We start from the raw sequence: 20549 nt of genomic DNA on the forward strand, positions 1-20549 counted from the left end.
GAGCCCAGATTCAATGTTTTTCCATGTCATGCAGATTTTAGCTCTATGAGGGAAGAACTAAAAGGTACTTTAGAAATCCCCTAGACAGTGAAAAGTGTGAATCGCAAATCTGTCCAAATTCCTCAAGGTCAAGATCCACGTGTCATGGGTCTCTACATTTCCAGCTGCAGACACAGTGCCCGGCTCATATTAAATGCTCAGTGATCTTTGCTCAAAGGTGAAGGGTGGGGCATGTAACTTATAATACGCCCCAGAGAAAGACAGATTTTTAATAAAATGTAATAAGAACAATGGAACAATGAACTGGAATTTCACCTGTTAAAAAAAAAAGGATGCCCACTGTGAAAATACCCATGTGACAGATTTTCTAAAACCGAGGTGGCACTGACCAAGGTTCAGTGACTTGCTCAGGGTCCCACCAAATACACAGCCCAGTCTTCACTCTCCCTCTGAAACTCAGCCTCCACCTAACAGAGAAGGCTGTTGTTAATTCACCCACATAATTATTGGGGAAGAAAAGACCTCTTTTCCTGGGTCTTTTCCCCCGTGGGAAGTGCCACCGTCTCCAGCACCACCTCAGCCCCCCATGCAGCTGCCAGTGCAGAGGGCAGGGGAAGAGACCCGTGCTGGGGATGTCTCTCTCGCTGAGGAAGGTGGAACAGATGTCCCAGACTCTCTGAGAAGAGGGGCTGCAGGCCCTTTCCAGCTCTGGACAGCCCTCCAGGTCCCCAGGTGCTCCAAGGGGCTTATTGTACTTCACCAATATTATGGAGCACATAAGAGATTGAACGAGATGAAAGAATTTGGATACTTCTGCAAGGGACAGTGAACGGGGTTTCCTGGGGTGTGAGAGGCCTGGGGTCCCATCTGGCCTCTGCTGTTGCCTCAGGTGAGACAGATGATGCTCCCAAGAGGTTCCTGCTCTTTTCTCTTTTGCTGGCCTCCTGGACCTGCTCTCATTTCAGGAACTCCTATAGGAACACCCCTTCCCCACTTCCAAGGCCATTACCTCTCTTTCCTCGGGGCACCTTCCAGCCTGTGGGACAGGTGTTTTTGTGCACAGGCACCAGCCCTGCTAAGACAGGGCAGGTGTGGGAGCCAGATGTCCTCAGTCTCAGCCTCCAGGGAGGCACACAGCCAACACCTGGCAGCCAAGGACTGAGAACGCTGGAGAGTCTCAGCGGGTCTTCACGTCTGTTCGGCCCGAATAAAAATTCATTTTCTCCCCCCTTCCACCCCAAAGGTGGAAGTCATTGTGAGGTCATTTTGGAGTCCCTGTGGAAAATCCCGGTGGCCCTTGGTCACCCTGGAGTCGCTCTGTATTGACTTTCTCTTGCTGCTCTTGGTGTCATTAAGCCCAAAGGGGAAACCAAGTCAAGAGACGGTTAAGTACTTCTGAGAGTGGGAGAGAGAGTGCTCCCAGTGGCCGGGCCTGGCCTTGAATGTCCAGCCATCCCCACTGTCCGGCACAGGAGCCCAAGATTTCCAGAGTCAGGGAGCACGTGTCCAGCTCTGCCCGTGTGCATCCCGGTCAGCGCCGGTCTCGGGAACCCAAAGCTGGCCACCGGCGCCCCCCTTTTCAACCAGTAACTGAAGTCAATTACGCAGATAATAGGATGGACTAGGCAGGCTTTTTCATCACCTGCATTATTCTAATAGAAATGCATACTGCAACCCAAGCTTTGTGACAGACCATTTTAGAAGACTTTTGCCGAGCAAATCAACTGTGCAGTGAGAAATTGGAGAAAGTGGTTTTCCTCCGCAGAACCTGCCAGCTCTACCCCCAAGCAGCAGGAGCGCCAACAAGCCCCAGCTGCGGGAAGGGGTGCAGAGCCCCCCTCCTCCGGAGCCCACCGAGTGGCTGATGGAGGAGTCAGACGTGGCGCCTGCCCATCAAATGCCTTTCGCCCAGTGCAGCCATCGTCTCGCCCTCGCTCCAGATCCTTCCTATTCCCTCAGTCTCCATGCAGACACACACCTTTTTGTCAGCGACTTAAAATCATTAAGAGAACTTAATTAGGTTTGTCAATCCCCAAGGCTGGCAGAGTGGCAAATAAGGCATTACACTCACTGTCCATTAACAGCCTGTAGCCTGGGCGAGATGGAGCATTTGTGGAGCCGTGTGTGAGCAGCATCAGCACTTTCTCTGCACAGATCTGCCCAGTGAGTCTGGGAGAAACTCCGTTGCAAGGCCGTGCCTCTAAGCCCGGCCCACTGTCCAAATGGCCCTATCCCAGAATCCTCCAGGGCCAGCTTTCAACAGGCCTCTTTGTAAAGCTGAGCAACATGGAGTCAGGGGATGCATTCTTTGCAAAAAGCCAGGCTTCAAACAAGATCTCTAGCTGAATCTGTTTTAATGACAAGCTCCAAACCCCAGCAGCTGAATAAAAGAGAAAAAGCCAAAACAACCTGTTCAATTAAATATGTCTCTAGAGAAACGAAAAGAGATGAGCAGGTGTGAACTATGGAGGGACAGGTCATGAAGCCTCCAGTGCTAAGGGCTGGACCCAGGGGGCTCAGCTGCCATGTTCTTCAATAGCACAGATCAGTGCGGGAGCTGGAGGAGCCCAAAAGAGCTGGCTCTTCCCTCCCCCTTGACCAGGCTGCCCACAGAGAGGGGGTCAAGGCTTCTGTAGCCCTAGGGACTCAGCTGCCTTTCCCCACATGGAGCGATGGCTCTGGGGTAGGGGCAGCAGAGTGACCTCTGAGTGCCTTAGAACCACCTGACCCCTGCAATACTGAATGGCCCTGGCTTTCCCTCAAACCCAGAGCTGCTTACCTGGTACATGCTAGAACTTTCCCCCCAGCCCAGAGCACTCCACCTGGTACATACCAGAACCTTCCCTTGGTCTCAGAGTGGTCCACCCGGTGTGTGCTGGAACTTTGCCTCAGACCCGAGCACTCCGCCCGGTATGTCCTAGAAACTTCCTCTTAGACCCAGAGTGGCCCACCTGGCACATGCCAGAATTCGAGACCTGAGGCTGTGGAAGACTGGAGAGTAACTGGGTATCTGCACTTGGGTGGGCGGGTGGGGAGGAATCAACAGGAAAGAGTGGTTGGGCCAGAAAGACCCTGAGCGCCCTGAGGAAGTCTCCCCCGTCTCCAGCAGGGAGAGGGTGAGCAGAGCAAGGGACAACTCTTCTTCACCGAAGGTTCGGGTATAGACTCGCAACCCGGTGCCATCCCTAGTAGAGAAGTCTGAATCTGGCTTGCCTCAGTGGCCACCTCGTGGCCACTACTCCTACGGATTGGTTCTGCTGTCCCCTTCCTGCCCCATGACCTACCGTCCCCAGACCCCATTCCCATACTGCCTCTGCTTCACCCCTGCCCCTCCCACAGCTTTTGTCCCACCTGTCCCTTCCCTGTAGCATCTGGAGTCGGCAGCATTTGGGGGAGGGTTGGCTTCCTGGGGAGACAGAGGCAGCATCTCATGCTTACTCCTGATTTGACATCTGATTGAGTCTTCCCTGATTGTTACGAGTGTTCCCTACTCAAAATATGTGCAATTCCCAGTGTCAATCAAACTCTGTTAAATAGCAGCTGCCGCTGCCAGTGCCTCACAAAGCACTTCGGAAACTCTTCTGTCCAGAAACCGTTCCAACCCGGGCTTGCATCCCAGCCGCCCATGCTGAGAGTCCCAGTGGCTGCTTGGGAACTTTGCAGCTCTAACATCTCAATAATAAAGAAGGTGGGAGGGGAGATGCACAGTTTCTCTGCGAGACCCATTTAGGGGAAGACAGGTATTTTTGTCCCCTGACCCCCATGCTTGATAGGCACACAGGTATAAGTTACTGGTCCAGATACCCCGAGCCCACAGCGGTGGTTGACCCATGATGCAGCTCAGCACTGACGTCCGTGACCAGCACGGCCCCCTGGCCTGTGGACGTCAGATGAGGAGGTGACACATTGGAGAGTCAGAGAGGTGGGCTGCGGGCCCCTTACCCTCTGCTGTGCGGGAAGGTCAGGCAGCTCTGCCTTCCTGACGCTCCCATCCTCAGAGAACACGCTTCTCTCCAGTTGCCATCCCAGAAGCCTGGGAGCAACGTCTCCCTGAGCCAGGACACTGCTGTAAAGAGAACAAGCGAGCAGCAGTAGGACCCTCACTGGCCGCCCGAGAGCCCCAGGCCTGGCTGTGTGCAGGGTACCTAGGCTCAGCCAGGAGATCTGGGCAACTGGAGCTGTAACTTTGCCAAGACCCAGAGAAACCCGCTGAAGGCGTGTGAGACACATGTGCCTCTCACCACCTTTACCCCCTTCCACACCCCCCACACTCAAGCCAGAGGGGCCCGTCTGCTCTGCCACAGCCCTCACCCCAGGTCCTCCTTGGGGACTGCCCTCTCCTCCCTGCTCCCCCCCCCCCACATGCACACCTTGGAGTCCTTTCCGCTTTTCAACACCAACTTCAAAGCCACCTCTGCATCTCCTCAGCCGAGTGCAATTTCTCCTTCCTCTGAGCTCTCTGAGCACTTCGGCCACATCTCTCATGTGGCGTCTGCCTTCTACCTTGTTCTGCACTGACGCATGTATACACCCTTCATCTCTCCACTAGACAGGAAGCGACGTGAATACAGTGTTCCTGTCGGATTCCTCTTAGAACCCCCGGGAGGCCTTAAAAAGGGCCCAACACGAGATGGGCGCGTTTGAAATGAAAACCTATCTGCTAGGTGCTCATCAAGGTCGTAAAGAAAGATGCTCTCAGAGGCATACGCACATGTGTCAAGAGCGGCTGCACAAGATGGGTGGGCTTTGTGCTGTCCACCCCTCACGCACACTCACCCAGGATGCCCAGGTGCCCCGGGCAGGATTTGGGCATCTTCCACTGGGCTTATTCCAATCCATGCCCGGCCCACCACCAGCCCTCCTTGCTGGTCTATCCTGACCAGGCAGGGGGGTGGGAGGGATGCAGAATGTAGGTCCTGACATGGGAAATGTGGCTGGAAGGGCACCAGGGGGCTTGGCCATGGGTACGACAGACTCGGACATTTCCTCTTTAGAGCTGAACCACACTTGGGCTAATTGTCACTTGCAAACAAGAAAGATTATTTGTGAATGACCATATTTCATGAGTCAGGTAAAGGCATCGATGAGCTTGCTGTGTAGTTCAGTTAAGAATAACCAGTCTCGAAGTTACTCTTTAGACAAAAGTTTGCTCTTGGCTTCAAGCACAGTCCCTATAGGAGGCAGTCCTTGTTCTCTGGCTGGGAGTAGCCAAGCCAGGCCCCGCCAGTCCACGCACCGATTGCAGGCCATCTGCTCATGGGCACGGCTGGGCTTCCAGCCCGGCCGCTCGCTCCTCAACTGTAAAGCACAAATTCTGAGTGCAAGCTCTCTCTCCTGCATGCTTCCTCCCCGGGGGCCTTTCCTCCCTCCAGTAACCTCTGTATCCTGTGTTGCCTCCACCCCACGGTCTCCACACTATCAGCCTCCCATTCCCTCTGACACTTGCTTTTCTGCTTCTGCTCTTTACTCCAGCTGCCGACACTTTCTCTCTCCTTTCTTCCTGACAGCTTTATTGAGCTGTAATTTACATACCCAGTTATCACCTGATCTAGGTGTACACGTCAATGACTTCTGGCAAATGTCCTGAATTGTACAGAGTGCACCATAGCCCAATTTCAGACTAGTCCCATCACCCCAGGAAGGACGCTTGTTAGTCTACAGACAACACTGTCCCCACACCCAGCTGTAGGCAACCATCAATCTACTTTCTGTATCTACACTAGGTTTTCCTCTTACAGACATTTTCTATAAATGGAGTCATTTGTATGAATGGAACCAGGAGATCTTGAACCTACTGTCTGGCTTCTCTAACTTTGTATGATGTTGTTGAGGTCCAACCATTCTACAGCCTGCGTTCCGGTTCATTCTTTTATGTAGGGGAGCAGCAGTCCATTGCACAGCCACCCCACGTGGGGTTTATCCAGTCACCAGTAAAGGCACCGGTTCCCTCTCCTGGTGGCTGAGCATGCACCCCAGAGACTGCGGCCTCTCCTGCAGGTCGTTCTGCACCAATTTCTGAAAGGGGGAAACTCACTTCACAGCAGGCTGACTGGCAGCCCTCCCCGAGGAGGACTCCCCAGGGGACCAAGGAACCGAAGGTGTTTCCTGTTCCTCCCCCTCCAGTGCCTTCCCTGCCACCGTCCTAGGGCTGACCCTGCAAGGCTATGCAACGGGTGGAGAGCGAGGATACCTCAGAGGTTTGCTCTAAACACGTATGGCCCACTGAGAGTTGTTCACAAATCCCCCCTGCCCAAGGCTCCCAGTCAGCTCATTTAATATGTAAAAACCAGTTGGGCACTACGCAGACCAACCCCAGTCAGAACTGATGCTGGACACCACGTCCTTGAGCCTGCTGCTGTGGGAGTGATTGGCCTTTTGCTTGCTGGATGATGGAGAAATCCAGGGGCGCCGGGGAAGGAGCCAGGCTGCCTGAAGCCACAGGTCAGAGCCTCTCAAGGGGCAGTGGCTCTTTATCAGTTGGTATAGAAGCACTTTATTATATGATAAGGACTTCAGCTCCACTGCGGAGTACCAGCTGAATCTCCAGCTGACCCATTCCCACCCACCCTGCACACCCAGAAAGTGAAAGGTCCCCTCAGAGTCTCCAGGAGACCTAGACCCAAGCCCCAGACTCCACATTAGGTTAACACATGGAACAGCCCCTCGGGAAGGGCAGTGCTCTGTGCTGGAGAAGTGGGGGCCATGCTGACGGCTCCCCTCGGCCAGCCGCTCTGAGACTGGGTGAGGCTAATAAAAACCCATCGTGAGCAGGTACCAGCGTCGTTTGCTACAAGCTGAATCCTAAGACACGGACAACCCAGGGTGTTCCTCACGCATGCTCTTCTTAACACACGTACAGGTTCTGGCTGCAGATCGTTGCTCGGTGGGAACAAGGATCCAGAGCCACTGTGGCTTTTGACAACATCTCCATCAGCCTGGACTGCTACCTCACCAGTGAGTTCACCCCGGCCCTGGCCCCCATTCTCCTGCTCAGACCACCCGGGGCCTCACTGTCCCTCCTTAACCTAAGCCCTCTTGCTCCCGCCTTCCCTCAGAACATACTCATCTCTCTCCCTAAAGAGCCCCCCTTAACTCTGCCACCGGGGTCTTCTCTGTTCTAGTCAGTGGGGAGGACCAGATGCTGCAGGACACAGCGCCCAAATCAAGAAATCTGTTTGAGAGAAACCCCAACAAGGAGATGAAACTCTGGGAAAACACACCAAGAGAGGCCCCCATCTTCGACCCTACAGGTAAGGGTTCAACTTACACATTTGAGCAAAGCAATTTTTTTTCAAAAGACAGAACAAAGATATGTGTTTAGATTGGGGTGGGGAGCTAAGTTTAAAGAGTAAAATGTCAGCCTTTAGAAGGATCGCTGCCTGTACTCTGGCTCTGGGGCTCCAAAAGGAGGCGTTCAGTTCTCTTATTACCTGGGCAAATGGAGCTCCTGGAAGTTGTGCAAAGGCCTCTCTCCTCCGTGCCTGGGGAACACCCAGGCTGTGACAGACAGGAGAGCCAAGCTGGTACCCTCCCAAGCCGGTCCTGAACCCACTCTCCATTACTGAGCAAAGCGAGGCTTCTGTCAGACTTTTCTCCTCATAGGACTGTTAGGCCCAAGACCAAGGTTATCCATCACACAAAGGCAGGCCAGCCCAACATGGCTAGCGGCCCCAAAGGGTCGGCTTCAACAGACTTCCCCAAGGCTTGACTCCCCTCCAAAGCTGCTGGATGCAGCAGCCCCCAGGCTGACGGGCCTCTGGTGGGGGCTCTGCCCCTTCAAACACAGGCTTCTGCAGCCTCTGGCCCTAAACCAGGGGCGTGACTGCTCAGCTACCCTGAGCAGTACCAGGAGGAAATCTCCTGGATTCAGTCTCAAACCTGGTCTGATGTTCCTCAGCAGTTATTAGCTCTGTGATCCCGGCCCCAGAGAAGCCGATGCAGGCCACTGGGCCCAACACCAGCAGCCAGGGGGCTCCGCCCAGTGGGTGGTTGGCCTGGGAATGTGAGGCTTCTTCCAATGTGAGTAACCTGGAGAAGCAGGTGTATAGCGCGTGCTCCACCCACACTTTTTCCTGTGAAAGATAGTTCTGTACTAAAATAACAGTAGAGAAATGATGAGTCTCTAATTTCTATGTATAAATGTGAAATCCTTATTTAATGCAAAATACCAACAAAAAGTAGACATTTATACTTTGGGGCCCAATTCATGGGCTCTCTATGCACTAAGTAAACATTAGCGTCTCTTTGCTTTTGAAGACAGTCTTTCGTCTCTGTGCTCCCAGAGCTGCCCAGGACTCACTGTCCTGTCCTAAGGGCTGCCTGCCAGGGGAAGGAGTGCACTCCCTTTCCCATCGCCTCTCCCCTTCCCTCTCTTCACCTTTCACTACAACCTCAAGATACCTTTGCGTGTTTCCACACCAAGGGGAACTTGGCCTCCTAAACTCCCATCTCTGCTTCCTGACCCTGCCTTGTGGTTCACGGTTCATGAAAACGTCGAACCCGGGGGAGGCAGCCCGCTGTTAATCCTTCAGCGGCCTTCCCCACCACCCCATCCCACTGGGTTGCCTCCATTACTTCCTGGCCCTCCGTCAACCACTACCTCCTGCGATAAATTCAGGACGTGCTAAGCAAACATTGCCGCGAGCTGCCGCCCCGCCTCACCACCAGCACTGATTACATAGCAGGGGTTTCAGATACACTTATTGATTGACTGGTAGGCACTTAATGCTTGAGCTCAGTTCTCCAACGTCGGCTGCTGGCCCCCTGCAGCCAGCATTTAGGACCCAGCCATCCACCCTGCCTGACTCTCGGGTTTATTGCCGTGTAACTCCCGCTGTCCTAAAAGGCTGATCGATGAGGGCCTGCCCAATGGCCACTCGGACTAATGAAATCATGCAGCGACTCCAAAGCGGTGGTGCCCCTCTGCCACCTGCAGATAAAATGAGAAGCCGAGTGGCTGCCTGAGAGGCTGGAGATGACGATGGAGACTACACCTGCTTCTGCTGTGTGGCTTCGGCCTCGGAGCAGGAGTGGTGGGCAATGGCTTTGGGCCAGCGTTCTGTCTCCAGACCCCCTCCTGGGGCAACTCCAACTCAAAAGGGAGAGGACCCTGAGCGTTAGAGGGCTCCTCGGGAAGGGTTTAGGGAACCAAATAAAGAGCCAGTGCTTTGCCGGGACCCACAGCCACCTGGGGGAGCAGCTCAGGTGAGGGAGAAGCTGAGGCAGGCTCCCAACCCCCTGCCCCCTGCTGTGTTTCAGTAGCAGGAGGCATCTCTCCCTGAGCCTGACAGATCTCCCAGTCCCACCTGGCAGTGGGTGGTGGGGGTGCCCCATCTGCATCAGGAGGATTTGTAGGGAAGAGGGGACCAGGGCCTCCTTTCCCCACCACCCACAACACAAGGTCCACCAGGCCCTCTGAGTCAGCTCTTGGCCAGGACCCAGCCTCGTGGTCAAGGAAGGCTGAGGTTCACTCTTGCCAGCTTTAATCTAGACCCACCCACGGTTCTTGCACACTTCCTGTGAGGGCATTTCAGCACTCAGCTGTGCTGAGCAAAGTAAGACCCCAGTTAGGAGTTCAAAGGACTCGGAGACAAGATGAGGAGAGTACAGGTAGACAGAGGACTGAGGCCGAGCTACGTGCCTACAAGGAGAGAAGTGCAGGGAGAGGAGGAGTCCAGAGGAGGAGGAGTCCAATGGGCTCACAGAGAGGTGGAGGTCAGGGCCACGCCCACTCAGAAATAGTCTCCAGGGGAAACAGGGCTCTGGCAGCACCTCCTATGGCCAAGCACGGTGGGACAAGGCGAGCCCACACTCACTGTTCTGGAGCTTCCAGCCCAGGGCAGCCAAGTGGCCTGGGACCCGGCAGATCACAGCCTTCAACTTGAAGTTGAACCCAAACTCAGTGCTCCTCCCTGGGAGCCCTGCTAGAGAGGCAGGGAGGGCTGGGGCCCAGGAAGGAAAGGAAAGGGAAGGAGTAATTGGTGAGTCCCCCGTCCTCACCGTGGCACAGGGACAGCCACTGCTGTTAGCATTATAGGGGTGAGGAAGGTGACCAAGAAGAATGTAAGTGCCTACAGCTGGTAGGAAGAGCACCAGCCTGTGGCCCTGAAGTCTACATTTTTTCCACCAGCCACGCCACTTCTAGTATCCCGGTCTCCAATCAGAGATCATCAGCAAAAAAGGAAAAGAGTAGGTACCATGTCCCTGCTAGGAGCCCCTGCCTAACCAGTAAACAAATCAATTGTCAGAGGAGACAAGATAATAAGATTTTCTTCCCAAAGTTCAGCGCCGTTCATTTCTGCTGGGCTGGAACGAGGGTGGCTGGTGGCATTTCAGCTCTGCTCTTGGCAGGCGCTAGACCAGCTCCTGAAAGGCAAAGGCCGTTTTGGAAGACAGTCACTCGTGAAGCTTCCAAGTTTCCCTAAACAATCCTCACTTCTTCCAAGCCAGTCCTCCCCACTCCCACGGGGGCCCTGACACCTCGGTCTCTCACCCTCAGCCCCCCAGGGCAGAGCTGAGCAGCCAGGCAGGGGAGAGCCCAGCCAGGTGCCTCACAAAGTGTTCTTGGACGCCTGAGTCACTTTAGCTAATCAGAAAGAAACTGAGAGAGAAAGTAGGGCAAGTATTAACTCTGAGAAAATTACATTTGTCAGCTTTGCACATACAATTACACTAACCAAATGGCTGGGATAATGCAAGCACAGAGCTCCAGAGCTAGCGCGCTCTCCTCCCTCCCTCCCTCTCTCTCTCTCTCTCTGTCTCTCTCTCTAATGAACATTAGGGTTAGGAGGTGTGAACAGGCTCTGCCATCCTGCCTCTCTCTAAAAGCCCAGGTTACGACAGGCAGGATCCCCAAGGCCTGGTGACCCTGCCTCAGCTTCCTTACCCCTCTCTTCTTCTCCTACAAGCTCACAGGTTGTATAGGGAGAGTGGAAAGGAATCAGTTCAGTTCAATGGAGAACCAGCTAAACCTTGGGCTCAGCCCACAGGTAACCCTGACTCTTGGAGTCCTGGCATCACACCACCGTCTGGGCCCCGAGTTGGCCGATGAGAGTTGCTTTACCATTGTCTGAGTACACATCTCTTGCCAAATGGGAGGTGAGGGCAGGGGACATGGTAATTAAAAACGTGTAAGGCCATAAAGAGGGCACTGGACCAGGGGTCAGAGCCCCTGGGCCGGCCCTGGCTGGCCTGCTCCAGCCAGCTGTGACCCTGGGTGGTCCCGCCTCTGCACACCTTCCCTCCTGCCCCATCTGACACCTGGACATGTCAGCCCACACGCAGGTAACAGCTCGTGTAAGAGGGCTCACGGAAACACAGACAAAGGTGGAAAACTGGTATTTTCAAAAGTCGGGGTTTGAAGTAGATGATCTCCAGGTCCCTCCCCGCCCCCAGCTCCCTGGGTCTGCGGGGTGCAGGGGTGCAGCGTGAGGGAGCCCGAGCTGCATGTGGCCCAGCTCTCTAATTAACCCATGGCACCGCTAATGTGCCCAGAAGGAAGAGTGACAGACTGTCCATTCCCATGTAATGCTCCTGTGATTCAAGAACAGATGCCAATTCCAATGAGGAAGTTTTATGTGTTTCATATAAATTGATTGGGTCTATTTCTGCTAAATGCATTATCCATTCACCGCAGAACAACTATTAGAGTTAATAGAATTTGTAGCTAGAGCCATTACGTCCCAAGCATGCCCTTCGGGGGGGTGACGGCATCGCTGGAAGGCAGGCTTTGCTGGACCAGACCCCTCGCCCAGAACCTGTCTTCTCACTCACGGGGGGTCTCCATTTCCATCAGAGCCCTCTATGCTCAGGTCCTGCAGGCCCAGACAAGCTCACTTCAGCAGCACACCCAACAGTAAAGATTTACCCAGCTCCTAAATAAATACATGTATTCCAACCCAACTTCAAAAATCCTGTCATCTTATACCTGTTGGCACTGCGGGAAGCCTGGCACCAGGTCTGGGCAGTGAGGAAGCTGGGGTTCCTGCTGTAGCCATAGCTCTTGGCCAGTTTCAGAGGCAGAAGGCCCCAGGCAGTGGAAGGACAGGAAGCCTCACTCACTCTGGGGAGACGCTCAGCGTCTTGGGTTCATTGCCTCATTAACAGCTTTCCCTGGAAATGCCCAGCGACAGAATCCGGGGCTTCAGGGGTGTCGCGGTGAGCAGGCCAGCCATCAGTAACCTAGAGCCAGCCAGACGTTTCTCCTGTGTTCCCTCACATCATCTGCTCTAGTCGCCTGGCTGGGTGGTGGGGACCAGAGCAGCTCATCAAAAACACAGATTCCTGGGCTCCGCAGGCCTGTGGAATCTGAATGTCTGAGAATGGGAGGTCAAACTCTGCATTTGTAATGCACTCCCAAAGAAAGGCTGATTCGAAACAGTTTTGAGTGTGCCAGATGGCAGCCCAGCTTTCTGGACACGGAGGAGGAGCCTGGGCCATGGGAAGGCGAGGAGTGGGCTCAGAGCCCCGGGGCATCCCTGTGAGGGTTCATCTCTCAGACAGCCAAGGCCTTGCTTCATGCCATTTGCTTTTTACTCGGCAATGATAAGCACCGGCCACGGAGCAGGGCTGCGTGCCGGCAACTGTGGCAGGCTCTTTCGTACGCATCTCCTCATTTATTCATGCTCTACTATGATGCCCCTTTCGCAGACGAGGTAACTGAGGCCCACAGGGGTTAAGTAACTTTGTCCTAAGTTACACAGCTGATGTCAAAGGCTAAAGAATGGGGGTTTTAATCACATAGAAAAATTAAGTTTTCTAATCCAGGTAACATTTGGAAGGGCACAGTTGTGATAAAGAAATTTTAAAGGAATCCCACTCTTGAAAAGGCCTTCAAGAGGAATCTCTTATCACTGAGAACCTCGTTTCGAACGTCGGTTTTTGCTTAAACAGAGCACATCTGTGTCTTCACTAGTATTCAAAACAGCACTCCAGGCACACAGTGTCCCCACGCACACGTAAGAGAGCTGCACACTACAGCTAATCGCGCCCCTCTGTGCACCCCAGCCTTCACGGGGGGCACGCAGATGGCACTCTGTCAGCGCCCATTCAGCCAGTGGCAGCAACGTGAAGAGTCAGGGGGACACAGGGCCATAGACATAGACACAGCACCCCCCCACCCCCGGAATCGGTTAGAGCATTGGCATTCCCTGCTCTCTGGCCCACTATTTAACCAAGTGCTTCCCGTCCTCCTCATTTTACTGGTTTTAGTCTCATCTATTTGCAGCAAGCAAGCTAGCAATGACACACGAGGCACCCGCCTTAAGAGGCTCGTGGGCCCCAGGTCCCTGTGACAGGTTTGGCACTGTCCCAGTTAGGATGTCACTCTCCATTCGGGTGTGTCTCCCTCCCCAAACACAACTCCACTCCAGGCAGAGAGGTGGCGTGAAACTAAATCGTGACTCGTGACCCCCATTACCGACATCAAGGAGTCCCTTGTAGTGCCAGCAGCTGTGCACTCTGGAGAGCCAGTCCACACCCCTGAGGGGAGGATTCCAGCACCGGGGCTCAGGGGCTGCTGGGCACCGAGGGAGAGAAAGCACTTCCACGGGGACCCGTGACGGCCACGGCCTCGAACTGAAGGCTCCCCGGGCAGAGTGCCCGCCTGCAACAGAGCGCCCCAGGAAGCGCTCCCTGTGTGCGGGCTGCCCGCTTTCATCTGCACATGGCCCACAGCTACTCTGTGCGTTCGGCGTATCTCGTTCCATCCTTCCAGGCTCCCCCAGGCTCCCTGACGATGACATCATTATAGGAAGCAACGTGGCACAGCCTTTAAGGGCACAGACTACCTTTGTTCAAGTCCCAGCTGTGCCACTCACTTCAAGCCACTGCCTTCTCCTGTCTGTGCCTTTGTTTTCCCACCTTAAAACACGGCGCTGACATTCTCAGTGTTTACACCTGCAGGTTTGGTGAAGGGATCACGTGAGTGGATTCGTGTCAAGAGGGCTTAGGCGAGCCGTGGCTCTTTCCTCCACTTTAGGGTTCAGGAAACGGAACGGGAAGGTTCTGGGACCACCCACAGTAAACTTCAAAGCCAGGGTGCAGACTCAGTCCGGTGCACTCCAAAGTCTCCCCTGCTCACCCCACGCTCCCAGGAAAAATCCCAAATGCCACCCAGATGCTGACCGCGGTGTGGGAGGAGCTCCTCCTGCATCCGGAGGGACCCATTCCTCTGCCCATTCAGGAGATCTGACTCAGCGTTCAGTGCAGAAAACATCGTTGCTTTCTAGCCAATGTTTTGACGATTCCCTGAATCCGAATTCTAAAAAAGAGAGAACTCACGTGGAGCCGAGCTCATTTTAACCAGCAGGTGCCACGTGCCTGCTCTGTCTGAGCCAAGCCCTGGGCTGGGGTCACTCTCGAAAGCTCTGCCACCCTGAGCTGGGGTCACGTAAGCCCGATATGAAGCCACTGTCACCCCCGCACTAGAAAGACTCTGCTTCCCTTTCTGATTTCCAGTCACGCACACCTGGAATTAGGGCAGGATCCCCACTCCATGGCTCTGACTCCATCTTGCCCGGGAGGGTGAGAAGGTCTCTATCCGAGATGGGTGCTTTGCAAGTTACACTGAGCGTCCCTTTTTTTTTTTCTTAAGAAATCCAATGTCCTTTGAGAAAGCCAGGAATCAGTGGTGTTGCTTTAGAAATGCCCAACCCTGGGCCCCACTGGAGAAACCGCACAGCATTACCCTGCCCTGACAGACTCCAGATCAACTCACTGGCCTCTGACCTAACGTGGTGGACTTGTGGTTGGAATTATGGCAAAGCAAAGACAAAGTGCCTCAACACCACGCCACGGCCGCTCTTAGTGATGGAGAGAACTCATTCTCTCTCTCTCCTGGCTGGCCTGAGAAAACAAGCTGTTTTTTCCCATTTGCTTCGGTGAAAGGTCACCTAAGTGGGAGCCGATAAATGGTCCAAGAACTCTGGTCTCAGCACGCCTTGATTAAGATCATTTAGCTCCAAGACTAGCAGGACACTGAAGGCCCCTCCATCACTGCAAGTGCATTAGGCACTTATTACTTGGGAAGTTCCCTTTTCATTAGCGTCTGTCTCCCAGACTTGCTGGTTCTGCCTGCAAAACAACCCTGCCTCCCCTCGGAGCCCACTCAGCTCTGTGCCTGTTGTGGCAAAGCGTCAGTGATCCTGGACGGAGAGATGTTGTTCTGTTTAGATGCATCTGGGCCAGGAGCTGGTCAGGGGATCCAGGAGGAGAAAGACAGAAACCCTAACTCCAGATCACAGAAGGGGACTCCTCCCCCTTGGCTCCCTCAGGGTGAAGAGGAAAAGCAACAGGAGGTGGAATTACCGGAGCCGTCACTGAGTCGGGGAGGAGGAGGGAGCCAGGGAGGATCTCAGCCCACCCAGTGACCTCCGCACGGGGTGCTGACACAAACGATGAGAAAGCCCAAGAAAGTATTGGCCAGAGGCAGGGGCTTTGGAGAGGCTGGATCGTTATCTATTGCTTCATAACAAATTACCATAATTAACAGCTTAAAATAACACACATTTGTTATATTAGTTTCTGGAAACCAACAACAGCTCAGCTGGGTCCACTGCTTCTTAATTTCCCGTAAGGTTACAATCAGGGTGTTAGCCAGGGCTAGGGACTCATCTGAAAGCTTGAATAGGGAAGGGGTCATCGTTCCATGCTCGCGTGCCTATTGGCAGCTCCTGGTTGGGGGAGAGGAAAAAAGTCCAGAGGAGTAAATACAGGGCTGGGCACAAGTAGGTTAATAATAATAAGTAGCACAATAAGTAATCAATTACTAATACAAGGATAAACTGGGCTTTGTGTGCTCACAACTATAAACCTATTTTTCCCACCCCTGTGTAGCGAGACTACTAATGAGGTGAAGGTTACAATCTTATGAAACAAAACCTTGGCTGTATTCTGTTAGTTAGAAGCAACCCACAGGCTTGCTCAGACTAAAAGGGAGGGATTATGCAAGGATGTGACGACCAGGAGGTAGAGATTTGGGGGGACCATCTTAGAGCCCACAGACACAAATATTGAGAAAACACCTGCCTAGTAAGTGCCAGGTAATAGCAAGATGCTAAGTGGGTCACCAAAGAATCCCAGAAACCAAGGCAGTAGCTGTGCAACTTCCGGAAAACCGAGCACTCTGGGGCCCCGTTTTCCCCTCATTTGTAAAGCAGGGGTAATGATTCCTGCCACGGTTCTTTCTCAGAGCGGGCTGTTGGGGTGAGCAAATGAGTCATTTCTAACAGGCTCTGAAAGGTACAAAAGAGTGTGCTAATATCAAGTGCTTTGTGATATTGTCACTAAAATGGGCCGATCCACTCATCTTTCATTCGTTGACCACTGTAAGTCTTCAGTGTGTTCATATTTCTCCGCCTCCCCCGCCTGCGAGTCGGGCACTCATGTCAGTGCCTGTGTGTGCTCTGGGGATGTTTCTGTGCAAAAGTCTCCAGGAAATTCCAGTTTCTGGCCTCTTAACCCTAGCCATGTTAACAAAAAAAAAAGATGGGGGGACAAGTATTTTGCATTTGGGGTTCTCTTGCTTAATCAGTTCTCCCAACCCAACTGATCGTCAGGTTGCAGGTGATGCCCTCCAGCTCCTCTTGGGGGAAATCAACAACTTGTGTGGGGGGCAAGGATTGTCCAAAAGATCCACTCATCAATATAAATTGAAGGAGGGTGTTTAGTCTTTTAAAGCTTGTCAAGATCTCAGTGCTAATGGGGACTCCAGAACCTTTTCCAGGAAGGTTTTCAAGCAAACCCCAGGTGATCTGGGAGAGCTGATCTGATTTCTATAGTGCATTTTGACAGTTACTTCAAAATAATGTGACAGCAAATTTTACTTAATTATTAATAAGTAATAAATTTAATTATTCTTCACTTATTTATAATAAATAAGTAGGCATCACTTATGTATTATTTATAAAATTAAATAATTATATGTCATTATTGTTAAGTAACTGACAGATGGAATGATCCTCTTCCGGGATCAAGGTTAACAAGTCAGGAAAATCAGCCATATCTCAAGCTTGTCCAGTCAGCTAACTGAGAATCAGAAACACTCCCGGCCTCAGAGTAGCTCCGTGGAGAAGTGGACCACTTCTTTTCCCTCCTGTGGCTTTATGGCTGTGACCCCACGAACTGGTCCACCAGTTTCTCCACTGGACGGCTGAACTCCACCCACCCTGAGGCAGTGGAGGGTCCACACTGCTGAGGAGTAGGACTGGCTCGCGTTCTCCCAGATTGCAGGGCTGCCTGGACCTCGGCCATGTGGGTGTGGGTTTGCGAATATGTGTGTGTGCTAGTGTGTGTGTGTGTGTGTGAATGAGTATGCAGAGGCATGTGCTGGCCCCTTGAGCCCCTCCCCCCTTCCTGCTGTGCAGTCCTGGGTTAGAGACAAGACACCTCTCAGCAAACCTCCATCTGTGCTGCCAGAACCCCTCTGGTTCGCTCCGCCCTGCATAGCTCTCCTTCTAATATAGGAGCTGCAAAGGGCTGCAGGTGTTTCCACTGACCACACACGTGGTACCCCCAGCACGCGTGAGTGCCCCTCCTGACCACTCACGTGGATGTGGGGGCTGGTGCCCGGCCCACTCTCTTCTTTCTCTTTGCTTTTGTTTTTGGTGTTCATTTACCAAGGTTTTATCATCCACCTTCTGTGTGGCCAGCACTGTTTGAGGTCCTAGAGAAAAGGCAGTGAATGAAGCCAGCTAGGCCTCACTTCTGTAGAGTTTACAGGCCAACTGGGGAGACAGGCAGTAAGCAGGTGTACAGAGGAGATAGTCTCAAATACTGATGTAGGGAAATGAGCTAAGGACACAGAGATGACAGCATCAGACAGCGTGTGTATGAGAAGGAGGGGAGTGTTAAGGGAGAAAACTACATTCCTTCAAGAGTGCATCAGAACAGAACTGGATACCACAATCTGTCATTAATATTACGACCCTACTTTTGACTCCTAGGCTGCTGTGGTCTGGGGAAAGTTCCAAGGCCCTCCACAACATAACTACAGTTATCGCATCATCTAATGGCACATGTGGAGACACGTGGAGACACGTGTGGAGGGCAGGTGGAGAAAAGGGAGAAGCCTGGGCCGAGCGGGCTGGGCTGGGGAAGCTCTCCACCAGGGATGACAGGCTGCAGGCTCAAGGGGCCCTGGAAGCCCGGTCCCGGACCAGGTGGGCATAGATGCCTAAGGGGTGGCAGTAGGAGTCTGGTCAGTGGAGTTCTCATTGCAAGGAGGTGGGAGATCTGGGCTCTGGGAGGCTCCATGCGGACTGAAGGCTGACCCAGCCACTTCTGGGAGCCCAAAGAAGGCTCCAGTCCCATAACTGCTGATGTTAGTTCAGTGGCCTCATATGTGACCACTGTCACTCGTTCAAATGCCTGATGAGATCGAGACTCGTCTCTCTCCGATCTTCTTGGCCTTTTCTTACACTTGTTGCGTCTTGGCCACTGCGTCTCCAGCCGCGATGCTGCACTGCAGGCAGCAATAGGGGGAAGTATCTCTCCCTCCTTTTCTCCAGGCTCCAGTCTTATATACGTTGCCATCTCTTCCTTTCCTTTCTGCCCTTGACATTTGGACTTCTCTCTTTTTCATGGGTCCCTATTCTCCAGTTTATCTCAGGGCATCTGGGATCCAGACCCAGAGCCTGTTGGTTCTTCCCAGCTCCAAATCACCGGGCCACTTGGGCTGCCTGCACCTCCTTCGGCCCATCTGCCTGAGGTGTTATGGTCACAAAAGGCTTGTAAGAGTTTCACCCTTTGCGACTTAGAGCCAAACAATAAGCAAGAATGACTAAGAATGAAGCAGTGAGGGGTCCTGGCCTCCCACACTGCTGCCTCCCTCTCAGGAGCCAGAGGACCTCCCACAGGGGGCAGCAAATCCTACGAACACCCCCGTGGGCGACTCCAGACCGAGGCTCCCTCTCCCCAGTCTGGGGACAAGGGCAGATAAGGGCAGAAATCAATGACTCTTCAGGCCTGAGTGTAGCAAAGCTCGGATTCGAACCACCACCTCTTTCCACTTAAGCCTCAAAACCAAACCCATTAGGTGTAGCCACCAGATGGGCGAGTCCCCAGCGCCCACACAATATCAAATACTCATTAACACAGCTCTGGCCTGAAGCCAACGGGGGGCCGGAGCAGGGGTAGGGGAATCACCAAATTAGCCCCAAGGCGTCCCTTAACTTAATTTTTACAGTTCTCCTCTCCAGATAGTGTGTTTCCTCATGACCTTTCTCTTCTCTCCTGTGTCTCTGACTTTCCCTCGGGGAGCAGGAGGTGACAGAGCACACAACAGAGCGGCCGCCGCAGGAGCCATTAAAGTGCCCCCGGGTTCCCCTGTCGGAGACGTTTAGGGTAACTCAGCTCTGAAGGCAGCTCTTATCTGCACAGCCCTGACCTGTGGCCCCGCTGAGGGGGAGCGGGCTCACCAGGCGGCTCCTCTCAGTGAAGCAGCGTCTGCCTGCCAGTGGAGAGGGGCCTCTGGTCTGGGTCCCCTGGGGGACCGTGGCACTTTCAGGTGTCCTGTCCAGAGCAGCTTGGTGAGAGCAGAGGAGACAGAGATGTGAAATTAAAAGAGAAGTCGTGTGTGTGAACATAGCCAGTAGAAAGGACAGGCTGCTGCTACAATTATTGATGTTACCACCTGCTAACTTCTCATTAAAAAAAAAACCCAAGAGAGAAATGGCCAGAAAGCTCAGCACAAATGAGTGAGGGGGTGGGGCAGGGGGTGTGCTTGAAAGCACACACATGTCCATGCGAACAAAGTGCAGACAGAGAGACAAACTAGAGGGACAGGGAGTCACCCCCTGGAGACCGTGTTGCAGAGCAGACTGAGTGTGGCCTGCCCCGCCCCCGCCCCCGCCCCCGCCCCCCCCGAGCTCCGTCATCCTGGGCCCCTGTGTATCTTTTCCCTCTCGAGACAGAGAGTGCTTGTTCTTCCTCCTTTCCTGTCTGCTGCCCTGCCGTGCTTTTAGAAGGCCAAACAGAACTCACTGCAGGATGAAGGCTCTACCGGAATGCACTGTGACTAAACCCATTGAACCCGCAGGTCTAAGGATTCCCGGCCCTGTTTATCCCCATAGTGATGTCCTTTTGTTTTATAGAAAGAATAGGCAGTCCCTTTTAGATACAGATCTAAAGAGGGTTTCTATATATTTTTTTAAAAATCTATTTACTTATTTTTAGAGAGAGGGAAAGGGAGGGAGAAAGAGAGGGATATCAATCTGTGGTTTCCTGTCACGTGCCCTCTTCTGGGGACTGGCCTGCAACCCAGGCACGTGCCCTGACTGGGAATTGAACTGGTGACGTTTGCTTCACAGTCGGGCGCTCAGTCCACTGAGCCACACGGACCAGGCTGGTAATGTCCGTTTCTATCTGAGATTATACTTCCCCTATCTTCCACCATCCACCAGATGTGTTCCAAAGCTATAACATAAAAGTCCTCTGCATCTAGCAGTCCCTCAGCCCCAAAGAATTGAGTATTTATCCTACTTTTCATATGCGGGTAACCAAATAGTAAATGAGAGGAAGCAGCTCTTTATAGATGCATTCCAACTAATAAA

Source organism: Sturnira hondurensis, unplaced genomic scaffold, assembly GCF_014824575.4.
Source record: "Sturnira hondurensis isolate 20B ecotype Veracruz unplaced genomic scaffold, ASM1482457v3 Scaffold0016663, whole genome shotgun sequence".
Classification (NCBI taxonomy): domain Eukaryota; kingdom Metazoa; phylum Chordata; class Mammalia; order Chiroptera; family Phyllostomidae; genus Sturnira; species Sturnira hondurensis.